Source organism: Aotus nancymaae, unplaced genomic scaffold (assembly GCF_030222135.1).
Source record: "Aotus nancymaae isolate 86718 unplaced genomic scaffold, 86718_ANA_hifiasm-v0.15.2.pri h1tg000041l, whole genome shotgun sequence".
Classification (NCBI taxonomy): domain Eukaryota; kingdom Metazoa; phylum Chordata; class Mammalia; order Primates; family Aotidae; genus Aotus; species Aotus nancymaae.
In genome coordinates, this window is record NW_026988455.1 from 578,676 (window position 1) to 593,515 (window position 14,840).

General features: G+C 35.2%; 1 long non-coding RNA gene and 1 pseudogene across 1 annotated transcript in view; one reads left to right on the forward strand and one right to left on the reverse strand.

Annotated features, from left to right (window-relative positions):
* The window catches only part of LOC135268654 (uncharacterized), a 132,067-nt gene extending 118,150 nt beyond the window's left edge, over positions 1–13,917 (reverse strand). Inside the window, exon 1 of the long non-coding RNA XR_010336933.1 lies at positions 13,829–13,917. This is a non-coding gene — a long non-coding RNA (uncharacterized LOC135268654). The remainder of the gene's footprint in view (positions 1–13,828) is intronic.
* Positions 43–3,198, forward strand: LOC105710642 (heterogeneous nuclear ribonucleoprotein D-like; annotated as a pseudogene).
* Positions 13,918–14,840: the final 923 nt, after the last annotated feature.

Consider the following 14,840-nt stretch of genomic DNA (forward strand, 5'->3'; position numbering starts at 1 on the left):
GTATTTATGAAAATGGACCATGTGTTATGAGATAAAGCAAATCTTGATAAATTTTGATGCATCAGTATTATATAGAACATATCATGACTATAATACTAGTCACAATCAATAAATTTTTAAAATATTCCAAAAGTTCTATAGTTAACAGTTATTCATGGAATAAAGAAAACTATGATGGAAGTTTAAAAAATTGACCTAAATTACAGCAAAAATAGTCAGACCAAAACTTGTAGTACTAGGAGAAAATATATAGCCAAATTTTAGAAAAAAAAAAGAAAAGGTAAAAACTAATAAGACTTAATTTTATTTATTTTATAGAGACAGGGGTCTTACTGTGTTGGCCAGGCTAATCTCAAACTCCTGGTCTCAAGCTATTCTCTCAACTCAGCCTCCAAAAATGCTCTTTTTCTAATGTTAAAAGTTAGGTCTGGCAATAAGCCACTGATCCAGCCTGACTTTTAACATTAGAAAAAGGGCAACAGCTGCATAGCCAAGAAAATCGTAAGCAAGAAGAACAAAGCTGGAGGCATTATACTACTTGACTTCAAACTATACTACAAGGCTACAGTAACAAAAACAGCATGGTACCGGTACCAAAACAGATATATAGATCAACAGAACAGAACAGAGGCCTCAGAAGTAACACCACATGTGTTACATCATACACCACACGATGTATGACCATCCGATCTTTGAGAAACCTGACGAGAACAAGCAATGGGGAAAGGGTTCCCGATTTAATAAGTGGTGTTGGGAAAACTGGATCCCTTCCTTACACTTTATGCAAAAATTAACTCAAAATGGATTAAAGACTTACATGTATGACCTAAAACCATAAGAACCCTAGAAGAAAACCTAGGTAATACCATTCAGGACATAGACATGGGCAAGACTTCATGACTAAAACACCAAAAGCAATGGCAACAAAAGCCAAGATAGACAAACGGGATCTAATGAAACTAAATAGCTTCTGCACAACAAAAGAAACTGTCATCAGAGTGAATAGGCAACCTACAGAATTAGAGAAAATTTTTGCAATCTATCCATCTGACAAAGGACTAATATCCAGAATCTGCAAAGAACTTAAACAAATTTACAAGAAAAAAACCAACAACCCCATCAAAAAGTGGCCAAAGGATCTGAACAGGCACTTCTCAAAAGACATTTATGCAGCCAACAAACATGAAAAAAAGCTCATCATCACTGGTCATTAGAGATATGCAAATCAGAACCACATTGAGATACCATCTCACACGAGTTAGCATGGTGATCATTAAAAAGTCAGGAAACTTCTTCTGCTGCCATTTTAAATTCAGCTCCATACAACACGCCACCACCACTGCGTGCCTGCATCCCTCTGCCAACAGCTCTGCCACTATAGAAGACATGAAGGAGTACAGCAACATAGAGGAATTCACAGAGGGAGCTGAGATCAATGTGAGCAAGAATCAGCGGGATGACGGTTGTAGACTGCACAATTAAAACAGATCCAGTCACTGAGAGATCAACAGGATTTGGATTTGTGCTTTTTAAAGATGCTGCTAATGTTGATAAGGTTTTGGAACACAAACTGCATGGCAAATTGATAGATCCCAAAAGGGCCAAAGCTTTAAAAGGAAAAGGAACCTCCCTAAAAAGGTTTTTGTGTGTGGATTGAGCTTGGATACTTTTGAAGAACAAATTAAAGAATATTTTGGAGTCTTTGAAGAGATCGAAAACATTGAACTTCCCATGGATACAAAACAAATGAAAGAAGAGGATTTTATTTTATCACATATACCGACGAAGAGCCAGTAAAAAAAATATTAGAAAGCAGATACCATCAAATTGGTTCTGGGAAGTGTGAAACCAAAGTTGCACAACCTGAAGAGGCATATAGGTAGCAACAGAAAGGTGGAAGAGGCGCTGCAGCGGGTGGACGACGTGGTATGAGGGGTCGTGGCCGAGGTCAGGGCCAAAATTGGAACCAAGGACTTAATAACTATTATGATCAAGGATATGGAAATTACAAGAGTGCCTACGGTGGTGATCAAAACCATAGTGGCTATGGCGGATATGATTATACTGGGTATGATTATGGGAACTGTGGATATGGACAGGGACATGCAGACTACGTGGCCAACAGAGCACTTACGGCAAGGCATCTCGAGGGGGCGGCAATCACCAAAACAATTACCAGCCATACTAAAGGAGAACATGGGAGAAAACAGGGGGAGATGGTGAAGTAACACATCTTGCAGGACAACATTGAAGATTGGTCTTCTGTTGATCTAAGATGATTATTTTGTAAAAGACTTTCTAGTGTACAAGACACGATTGTGTCCAACTGTATATAGCTGCCAGTTAGTTTTGTTTTTATTTTGTCCTTTGCTATCAATGTTATGACTCAATGTGGATTTGTTTATAAACATTTTATTTGTATGATTTCATGTTAAACTTCAAATAAATGCTTCCTTATGTGAAAAAAAAATTCAGGAAACAACAGATGCTGGAGAGGATGTGGAGAAATAGGAACGTTTTTACACTGTTGGTGGGAGTGTACATTAGTTCAATCATTATAGAAGACAGTGTGCTGATTCCTCGAGGATCCAGAACTAGAAATACCATTTGACCCAGCAATCCCATTACTGGGTATATACCCAAAGGATTATAAATCATTTGATTATAAAGACATATGCACATGTATGTTTACTGCCGCACTGTTATGCCCATCAATGATAGATTGGATAAAGAAAATATGACACATATACACCATGAATACTATGCAGCCATAAAAAAAGGATGAGTTCATGTCTTTTGCAGGGACAGGGATGAAGCTGGAAACCATGATTCTCAGCAAACTAACACAAGAATAGAAAACCAAACACCACATGTTCTCACTCATTAGTGGGAGTTGAACAATGAGAACACATGGACATAGGGAGGGGAACATCACACACCAGGGCCTGTCGGGAGGTCGGGGGAGTGTCCTAGGGGAGGGATAGCAGTAGGAGAAATACCTAATGTAGATGACAGGTTGATGTGTGCAGCAAACTACCATGGCACATGTATACCTATGTACCAAACCCGCATAATCTGCACATGTATCCCAGAACTGAAAGTAAAATAAATTTAAAAAAAAAAGAAAAAGGGCAACCAAACAAAATATTAAAAGTGAGAAAACAATAAAAACATAAAGAAATGGAAAACAAATACACACCAAAGAGCATCAACAAAGAAAAAGGTTGTTTTGAAACACCAATAAAATTGGCAAACCTCTGGCAAGATTGATCAATAAAAAGGGAGACATGCATTAAAATAGAGAAAATATTTAAAACTACAGATGCAGCATAATTAAAAAGCTAACATAAGAATGTTAAGAAAATCTTTACGCCAATAGATTTGATAACTTGAGTGAAAAGGACAACTGTTTCACAACTGTTTCTTAGAAAACAGACTCCAGAAAAAAACGATAGAAAAAAAGAAATAAAAATAGGAAATCATGAAAGGTCTTACAACCAACATTGAAACTGCCGGCCAGGCACAGTGACTCACATCTGTAATCATATCACTTTGCGGGGGCCGAAGTGGACAGATCACTTGAGGTTAGTAGTTCGAGACCAGTCTGGCCAACAAGGTGAAACCACATCTCAACTAAACATACAAAAATTAGCCAGGCGTGGTGGCAGAGACCTATACTCCCAGATACTCAGGAGGTTGAGGCAGGAGAATCACTTGAACCTGGAAGGCGGAAGTTGCAGCAAGCCTATATGGATCCTTTGCATTCTAGGCTGGGTGACAGAATGAGAATCTGTCTCAAAAAAAAAAGAAAAAGAAAAAGAAATTGTATCGGTACCTTAAATCTTTTCACAGGCATGTGCATGTGTGCGCACATGCACACACACACACACACACACACACACACACACACACACACCCCATAGCAGGCCCAAATGGTTTTACCATCAAGTTCTACTGGAAAGACTTAATTTCAATTTTAATCAAACTTTTCCAGAGAACAGAAAGAGCGAGCGCAATTCCCAGTTAATTTACGATGATAGCACAATTTCCATTCAAAAGCCAAGGAAAAGTATTACAAAAAAAAAAGAAATTGACGTTAATCTCACTCATGAGCATAGATGCAACAATCTACCAAAATATCAGCAATCCAAATATAGCTTCTAGATTCTAGAATCTTTTTGCAAAAGCCATTCATCATAAACAAGCCAGCTCCCCAACCAAAACAGCCTTGTTTGTAGTTGCTTGCTGATTTCCATGTGTAAATGCTATAAATTTGCCTGCTTTCAAGGTACCAATATGACTTCACTGAATGCAGAGTTGGGGAGAGATGCTAACACTTAGCTCTCATAAATCACTATTGTGCATGACAGAGGTACCACCAAATACCAATGGAAAAAGGTAGTGAGGCTGGGATAATTAGCTATCATTTTGTAATAAAATAAGGTGTCTACCTCATGCTACAAACAAAAATCAATTGAAGACGAACTATGAATTTAACTGCAAATTTTAAACATTTTTAGGAAATAATATAGGCGAGCATCTTTAGGACCTTGAGACAAGAAATGATTTTTACAATAAGACATAAAATCACTGACAATAAGGAAAAATATTTTATTACATTAAAATTATGAAATTCTGTCCATTATAGAGATTCACCATTAAGACAGTGAAAAATACCACTAAATGAAGTGATGAAAATTTTCACTGAAATAATTCTTTCCCACACAGATGTAACTGAACACCATTTTCTTCTGCCTCTTTGGGACCCCTGCCCTAACTCGCTCTCCCATTCTGTAGCTTAAATCTCTTCTCTGCTGGAATTTTCTTGAAACAGTCCCTCTCTTTCTTGTTTATAGTCCAGCCTATTGAAAGATTAATATGCAGTTATTTTTGCCACTTAGTCACTTTACAACTCGTTTCTTAGTTGAACATTTACTTCTCATTTTCACTGTACTCTGATTTCTCAGTTGACACAGTTCTCTCTAAGGTGACCACTGGCCTCCATAAGATGAAATTCAGTGAATGCTTTTCAGTCTTTATCTGACTTGTCACTCTCCAGAAGCATTCCATAATGTTGACTATCCCTTTCTTAAAATCAGTTCCCCCTTTGCTTCTGCAACTGTACTCACACCCTATTCTTCACTCCTGAATATTCTCTGTAGGTTTCTCTATTCTTTTTGCCTCTTCCTATCATCAGATTAACTACTTTGAAATATATACATGTATGTGTGTACATATATACATGTATGTATATGCATAATATATGCTTCCTTTTTAAAATTCTAGAACATTTAGAAAAATATAAAGAACAGAATTAAAAGTATCAGTAATCCTAATACCCAAAAACAAGCCTTATTATTAACAATATTTTAATTGGTATACATTTCTAGAATTTTTCTAGGAATATATATTTGTTTTCATAAAATGGTAACTACTATACATAATGGTGCTTTTATCACTTAATATAACGTATACTCTCATATCAGTATAGATTAATACTGTTACTTTATTAACAATAGCTAATACCGAGCTTTACTAAAGTCACTCTGCCAAACTCTCTCTATATATATGTTTGTCACTGATATTAAAAACTAATAAGATAAAAACTATATTATTTCTATTTTACAGATGGAAAAACTAAGGCTTGATAATTTAATAGTTCATGGTGTAATGGTGAAAAGTCTGGCATTAGACAATTTCAAAATTGGCCATGACCATTCAAGAGTGAAGGCTTTGGGTGGTTTCTCTGTGACTCTCATGGCTTGCTCTCAGAACCTCAGATAGCTACATAGCGCTCCAAGCATTACATTCTTACATATTCACACAAAATATCCAAAGAAGGTAAAAATAAACAGTTTTCTCCACATACATCTCTTAATACATTGTGTACTTCCAAAAAATTCCACAAATAACTATTCTGATGTCTCACTGACCGGAAATAGACCATCTGTCAACTCCTAAACCAAATACATAGGTGTAAGGTTACCATCATCAATCACAATTCACTACCTGAACTGCACCCGTCTTCCTTGATTATCTTGCCATTCAATATCATTAAAAAATGGCAGTTCTGTTAGAAGGGAGAAAAGGAAAATGACTGTTAGGGTGGCAGCCAACACGCTGCCAACAGTCATTTTAAATTCCATGTTTGTACCATGATTTAATTAAGCAATCTCATGTTAAAGGATATTTAAGTTGTTGCTAATTTTACACTGTTATAAAGAAAGCTGCAATGAACATATTTTAGATTTTTTAAAACTTTAAAATTTTTCCGCAAGATAAATTCCTAGAAAATTTTTGTATCAAAGCTAATTTTTAAGATTTTAAAAAATATATATTACCAAGTTGCAATCCAAAATGTATATGCAAATGAAAGCTCTCAAAAACAAATAAGAGCATCCATTTCTTCACACTTTCAACAATGTTAATTGGTTTTACCACTGCTTTAAATATTTGAAAATATAAATAAAAATTATATAACTGACTTCTTTTAAGGCTTAATTTTTAAATTACAAAAGCAAAAGTTGCTTATTGACAAAAATGTAATAGTCCAAATATGTGAATAAAGGAAAAAGCAAACATCCTTTCCCTCTCCCACTGCCCTCAATCTCACTCCTTAGAGGCTAACAATTTTTAACCAGTTAACAATTTATTAACTCCACAATTGCCAGAACGTTTTCTATCTTGTTCTTTTCTGGATCACTAGTTAACGGCCCAGTTTTTGACATATACTACATTTAACAAATGTTTGTAAAAATAATATCGTACCTTCCATTATTTTCTAGAACTTGACCTTTTTCACCCAATAGCATACTGTCAATACCTTTCTGTTCTTTAAATATATATGTATTTATATGTATATGCTTAATTTTTAAAAAACATAGGAAGAGTGTTCCACTGTATAGATGTAACACAGCTTATCAAACCCCCTACTTAGAACATCCCATATTTTTACTATTATAAGCACCATTCAAATGAGTATCATTGGAAGTATATCTTTGTTTTGTAGTGAAAATATTTCTGGGAAACTTTCCATGCAAATATTCAAAATATTTCCCATAACATATTCAAGGTCAAAAGATATGTGCCAAATTGCTTTCCAAATTATTGCACCAACTTACATTTTTAACATGTGTTTCCCTATTCTCAAGCCAGCCTTTGATATCATAAATATTTTTACCTTTTGCTAATCTGAGATATAAATGTTTTCTCACTATTTTAATTTTAAACATAGTCACTTAGGCAGTAGTTTAACATTTTCTCATATTATTGGCCATTTGTATTTCATCTGTAAATTGCTCCTTTACATTCCTTACCTATTTTCCTATTAGATTTGTTTGCCCTTTTATTATTTATCTTAGGGAATTTTTAATATAGTTACCATTTGTCTACTATATATTTTGAAATATTTTCTCCCCAGTTTATTATTTGTTCAGTAATTGTGGTATTTTTACCATACACAAATTTTACATATAAATCTATCTTTTTTTGGTAGAGTACCATAGTGACTTAACTGTTATAACTTTATAATGTAATGTTTTGTGGGGAAGCCCCTCACCAAAACTCTTTTCAAAAATACCTTCACTTTTTACATTTCCAATTTAATCCACCAGCGTTCCCTGAAATTTGCTTCTCTTCTTATTCAAACTTTTGTGACTGGCCTCCCCCATCAAATCCTCCAATTCAAACATGTTTGAATCACCTTTAATTCTTTCCTCTCGCTAGCTAGGAGTCTGTCTCTTTAAGATTCCTCACATCTTTCCCCTCTTCACTGTCCCCACAGTCACCACTTTGGAGGTCTCATCACTTCTAACTGAGTTACTGCAATAACTTCCTAACAGGTCTCCCAGTTTCCAGTTCTACCCTTCTCCAATCCATTTTTCATACTGATCAGAGAAACTCTTCTTGAAAGAAAATCTTACCATGCTTGAAATTCCTTGGGGTGAAATTTGAACCCTTTAATTTATCATAACGATGTTCACCTACCAGTCTGGTCTCTTTCTCTGCCTCCTCTCGTGTGATTTCTTGCTGATCGTCTTCCTTTTTGCTTATTACTCTTCCTCCTGTCTAGAAACCTCTCCTTTACTTTCCCATCAGTCTTCTCTTATGCCCCTAAAAACTCAGCTCAAGCTTCCCTTTCTCCAGAAACATCCATTTGTACTCTCACAGCTTCTAGTGCATAGTGCTGTCATATACCTATCAAAGCCTCTAACATAAATGTCCATGGCAAGGTTATTCATAGTAATCCCTAATAAATCTAAATGTCCATCAATAATAAAATTGGTAAATAAATGTAGTTTGTTCATATATTGTAATGTTAAACATTAATCAATAAGTAACAAACTACTGATACATAAAATAACACAAATAGATCTTACAGATATAATGCTGAGTGAAGAGAAGAATACATAATATACCATTCCCCCAGTCATACTGGAACACTTAATAGGATTACATCAAACCAAAAAGCTGCTGCACAGCAAAAGAACTGAACAACAGAGTAAAAAGATAACCCTAAAGAGTGGGAGAAAATATTTGCAAACAACACATCTGATAAGGGGTTAACATCCAAAATATATAAGGAACTCAACTAAGTCAATAGTGAGAAAACAACCTGATTTTAAAATGAGCAAAGAATGTGAATAGATATTTCGCAAAAGAAGACATACAAATGGCCAACAGGTATATGGAAAAATACTTAACCCATTCATCATCAGAAAAATGCAAATTAAAACTACAATGAGGCCGGGTACACTGGCTTACTCCTGTAATCCTAACACTTTGGGAGGCCAAGGCAGGCAGATCACATGAAGTCAGGAGTTCGAGATCAGCCTGGCCAACATGATGAAACCCCATTTCTATTAAAAATACACAACTTAGCCAGGCGTGGTGGTGCATGCCTGTAATCCCAGCTATACAGGAGGCTGAGCAGGATAATCACTTAAACCTAGGAGACAGAGGTTGCAGTGAGCAGAGATTGCACCACTGCACTCCACCCTGAACAACAAATCCAGACTCAGTCTCACAAAAAAAAAAAAAAAACTACATTGAGATATAAATATTACCTCACCTTGTTAGAATAGCTATTATCAAAAAAGAGAAAACATAGGAAGTCTTGATAGGGATATGGAGAAAAGGAAATACCTGTGCCCTGTTTGTGGGAAAATAAATTAGTATAGTTATTATGGAAAACAGTATAGTGGTTCCTCAAAAAATTAAAATATAAGTATCGTATGATCCAGCCCACTCGTGTGTATATATACAAAGGAAATGCAATCAGTGTGTCAAAGAGATACTGGCACTCCCATGTTCATTTCAGCATTATTCACAATAGCCAAGATATAAAATCAACCCAAGGAGCTAGCTGGGCATGGTGGCTCATGCCTGTAATCCCAGCATTCTGAGAGGCTGACTCGGGCAGATCACTTGAGGTCAGAAGTTCAAGACAAGCATGGCCAACATGGCAAAACCTCTCATCTCTACTAAAGATACAAAAATTAGCTGGGCATGGTGGCCTGTACCTGTAATCCCAGCTAGTCAGGAGGCCGAGGTGGGAGAATTGCTTGAACCTGGGAGGCAGAGGGTGCAGTGAGCCAAGATGGTGCCTTTGCACTCCTGCCTGGGCAACAAAGTGAGACTTCGTGTCAACTGAAAAAAAAAAAAAAAACTCAATCAATCTAAGTGTCCCTCAAAGGATAAATGGTTAAAGAAATTCAGCCTAAAAAAAAGAAGCAAATCTTGTCATTTGCAGCAACATGGATAAACCTAGAGAGTGTTATCATTATGTTAAGCAAAATAAACCAGGTGCAGAAAGACAATTATTGCATGGTCTCACTTATATGTAGAATCTAAGAGTCTGAACTCATAGAAGCAGAGATTAGAACGGTAGTTACTAAGGAGTGAGGGTTGAAGGTTGGGATTGGGAAAATGTTGATGGAAGGATACAAAATTTCAGTTAGGAGGAACAGGTTCAAGAGATCTATCGTGGAACATGGTGACTGTATTTAATAACATACTGTATACTTGAGGATTGCTGAGAGAGTAGGTTTTAAGTTCTTATCACACAAAAAAGATAACTAAAATCTAATAATTCTATTAAAAATGGGCAAAAGATTTGAATAGACATTTATCAAGAGATACACAAATGGTAAACAGGCATATGTAAATGTGCTCAACTTCTTTGATCATCAGATGAATGCGAATCAAAACTACAATGATCAGCACCTAGGAAAGGTTTAAAAAATACAATGAGATATCATCTCACCCTATTTGAAATGGATTTTATCCAAGTCAGGCAATAACCAGTGCTGGAGAGGATGTGGAGAAAAAGGAAACTTCATACACCATTGGTAGGAATGTAAATTAATACAACTACTATGTAGAACAGTTAAACAGTTCCTCAAAAAGTGAAAAGAGAGCTACCACATAATCCAGCAATCCCACTGCTGGGTATATACCCCAAAGAAAGGAAGTCAGTATATTTCTTCACTCCCATGTTTCTTGCAGCTCTGTTCACAACAGACAAGGTTTGGAAGTAACCCATGTGTCCATAAACAGATGAATGGATAAAGAAAATGTGGTAACTATACACAATGGAGTACTATTCGGCCATAAAAAAGAATGAGATCCTGTGATGTGCAACTACATGGATGGAACGGGAGGTCATTATGTTAAGTGAAATAAGCCAGGCACAGAAAGACAAACATCACATATTCTTCCTTACGTGTGGGACCTAAAAATAAAAACAACTGAACTCACGGAGCTGGAGAATACAAGGTTGGTTACCAGAGGGTGGGAAGGGTAGTGAGGTGTGGTGGGGGGGTGGGTATGGTTAATGAGTACAAAAAAAATAGAAAGAATGAAGAAGACCTAATATTTGATAAAACAACATAAGGACTATAATCAAAATTATTTAATCGTACATTTAAAAATAACTAAAAGACTATTATTGGATTGTTTGAAACACAAAGGATAAATGCTTTAGGGATGGATATCCTATTTTCCATGATGTGATTATTACACATTGCCTATATTAAACATCTCATATACCACATAAATATATACACCTACTATGTACCCCCAAAATGTTTTTAATTAAATATTTTAAAAAGATAACTGTGAAATAATGCATATGTTAATAAGCTTAATTTAGCCACTCCACAATGTATACATGTTTCAAAACATAATATCATAAATATATATAATTTTTGTTTTATATCATAAAGATATATAATTTTTGTCAATTAAAAATAAATAAATAAGAATAAAAATGTAAATAGTCCAAACACACCAAATTAAAAAATAGAAGTTATCAGATTGAATAAAAAAGCAAGGCAATGTTATACTATCTATAAGAAATGTACTTTAAATATGAAAAACACCAATAGGTTAAGCTTAAAAATGAAAAAAAAAAACGTTAATCGTAACAAAAGAAAAAATAAATGGCTATATTAATGACCAACAGACTAGATTTCAGAACAAAGATTGTTACTAGAGAGTTTACAAGGTCATTTTATAATGATAAAGGGGTCAATTAATCAAAAGGATATGACATTCTAAAAACTTTATTCACCTAATTAATATAAGAGCTTCAAAATATATGAGACCAACATTAATAGAACTAGAAGGATAAATAAAAAATTCACAATTCTAATAAAACATTTCAATACCCCCTCTCAATAATTCATAGACCAAGTCAGCAGCAAATCAGTAGTGATACAAGTTTTCCAAACATTATCAACCAGGATGGCCTAAGTGACATGTATAGACAGGTCCACTAAACAACAGCAGAATACACCTTATTTTCAAGTGCACAAGGGATATTTTATCAAGATAAACTATATTTTGTGCCACAAAACAAGTTACAATAAACATAATGGGATTTAAGTCATACGGAAAGCAAATTAAACCCAAAATAAGCAAAAGAAAGGAATTAATAAATATCAGAGAAGAAATCAAAGAAATAAAAAAAATCAAAAACAGAAAAAACAGAGACACAATCAATGAAACTAAAAGCTAATCAGGAAAGGTGGCTCATGCCTATAATCCAAGCATTTGGGGCAGCCAAGGCAGGAGGATCCCTTGAGCCCAGAAGTTCAACACCAGTATGGGCAACACAGCAAGAGCCTGTCTCTACTAAAAATTTTTTAAATTAGCTGGTTGGAATGGTCCACACCTGTGTTCTTAGCTACTCGGGAGGCTGAGGTGGGAGAATCACTTGAGCCCCAGAGACTGAGGCTGCAGTGAGTTGTGATCACACCACTGTACTCCAGTCTGGGTGACAGAGCAGACTCTGTCTCAAAAAAAAAAAAAAAAATTAAAGAAAAACGAAGCTAAAAACTGGTACCATGAAAAGATTAATAAAATTCATAAATTTCTAAATTGATCAGGAAAAAAGAGTGAGGACACAAATTACCAATGTCAGGAATCAGAGTGATGACATCAATGTAGATACCTACAGATATTCAAAGGATAAGGGAATATTATTAACAATCGCAAACTAATGTATTTAACAATTTAGATGAAATGGACAGACACATGAAAGACACAAACTACCAAAACCTATTCAAGAAGAAAGAGATAATATAAAGAGATAGGCCAGACACGGTGGCTCATGCCTGTAATCCCAATGCTTTGGGAGGCCGAGGCGGGTGGATCACTTGAGGTCAGAAATTCAAGACCAGCCTGGCCAACATGGTGAAATCTCGACTCTAATAAAAATAAACAAAAATTAGCAGGGCATGATGGTGAGCACCTGTAGACCCAGCTACTCAAGAGTTTAAGGCAGGAAGATCGCTTTGACCCTGGGAGGCAGAAACTGCAGTGAGCCAAGATCATGTCTCAAAAGTAAAACAGCAAGACAAAACAAAAATATGTATATCTATTAAAGAAATAAAATTTTTAGTTAAAAACCTTCCCACAAAGAAAACTCCTATCTAGATGGCTTTATGGTGAATTCCACTAAATATTTAACAAATGTTACACTCATGAACATTTAATGAATAATTTTAATTCTTTACCAATTTCCAAAAATTGAAGAGGAAATACTTTCCAACTAATTATGTGAGTTCTTCACTACCCTAATATCAGAACCAGACAGACACATACCAAAAAAAGAAATTTACAAACCAATATTCTTCATGAACATAGATGCAAAATGCTAAACACAATTTAGCAAATCAAATTCGACAATATTTTAAAAGGCTAAAACATCATGACTGAGTTAGGTTTAGCCTAGGAATTCAAAATTTTTTTACTTTCAAAAAAATTGATATAAGACATCATATAAACACAAAAAGCATATGATCATCTCAATAGACATGAATAAAGCCTTCAAAAAATCCAACATCAGTTTCTTCTAAAAACTCTCAGCAAACTAGGTAAAAAGGGGAACCTTAATCTAATAAACAGACAAGTATGTCTGCTCTCACCACCTCTATTAAACATTTCTGGAGGTTGTAAGCAAGAAAAAGAAATTAAAGGCATCCAGATTGAAGAGAAAAAAGCCAAACTGTCATTATTTGGGGATGACATGACCATCTATGTAGGAAAGCCTGACGAATCTACGAAACAGGTACTAGAACCAATAATGAGTTTAGCAAGCATGCAGGATACAAAATTAATATACCAAAAAAAATCAACTGTATTTCTGTTTACCACTAATGAACAAGTGAAAATTGAAAATATTAATATCACTTATAATTACATTAAAAAATAGAAAATATTTAGGGATAAATGTGACCAAAGATGTAAGAATCCTGCATACTGGAAACTACAAAACATTACTGACACCGATTAAAGAAAAATCTGAATAAATGAAAAGATATACCTTTTTCACGCTTCAGGAGGCTCAGTATGGTTAAAATGTCAATTCTTCCCAATTTGAGCTGTATGTTCACTTCCATCTCAATCAGGTCTTTTTGCAGAATTTGACAGGCTGATTGTAGAATTCATATGGAAATGCAAAGGATCTACAATTGCCAAAACAATTTTGAAAAAGAACAAAAAATTTGGAGAGCTAATGCTACCTGATTTCAACACATATAGTAAAGCTACAGTAACCAATAAAATATGCTATTGATATAAAGATTGACAAAGAGATCATTGGTACAGGATGGAGTTCAGAAATAAAACCATGCATACGTGTATAAACAACAGATTTTTGACAAAGGTGAAAAGGCAATTCAGAGGAAAACTATACTGTTTTGAACAAATGGTGCTAGGACATGGGAGAAATATATACAGTCTTGAAATACAGAGAGTTTCACAGGGCATGTCGGATTTGGCAGATTGGGCTACATAAAAATTTAGAATTCATGTATGAGAAAGAGAACCTAACCTAACTAAAAGATATGCAACATATATTTTGAAGATAAGTTATATTTAAAAGATATACCATCAGGTCGGATGTCGTGGCTCATGCCTGTAATCCCAGAACTCTGGGAGGCCAAAGCAGGTAGATCACATGAAGTCAGGAGTTCGCGACCAGCCTGGCCAACATAGCGAAATCCCATCTCTACTAAGAAATACAAAAAATTTACCATGCATGTTGGTACGTAGCTGTAGTCCCAGCTACTTGGGAGGCTGAGGCAGGAGAATGGCTTGAACCTGGGAGGCAGAGATTGCAGTGAGCTGAGCTCATGCCACTGCACCCCAGCCTGGGCAACAGATTGAGACTCTGTCTAAAAAAAAAAAAATTAACAAAGGATTAAATTCCATAATCTATCAAGAGTTCCTGCAAATGACTAAGTAAAAGACAAAGAACATTAACAGACAAATCACAGGAAAAAAACATAAATTGCCAATAAACCTATAAAGAGTTGTTCAACATCATTAATGAT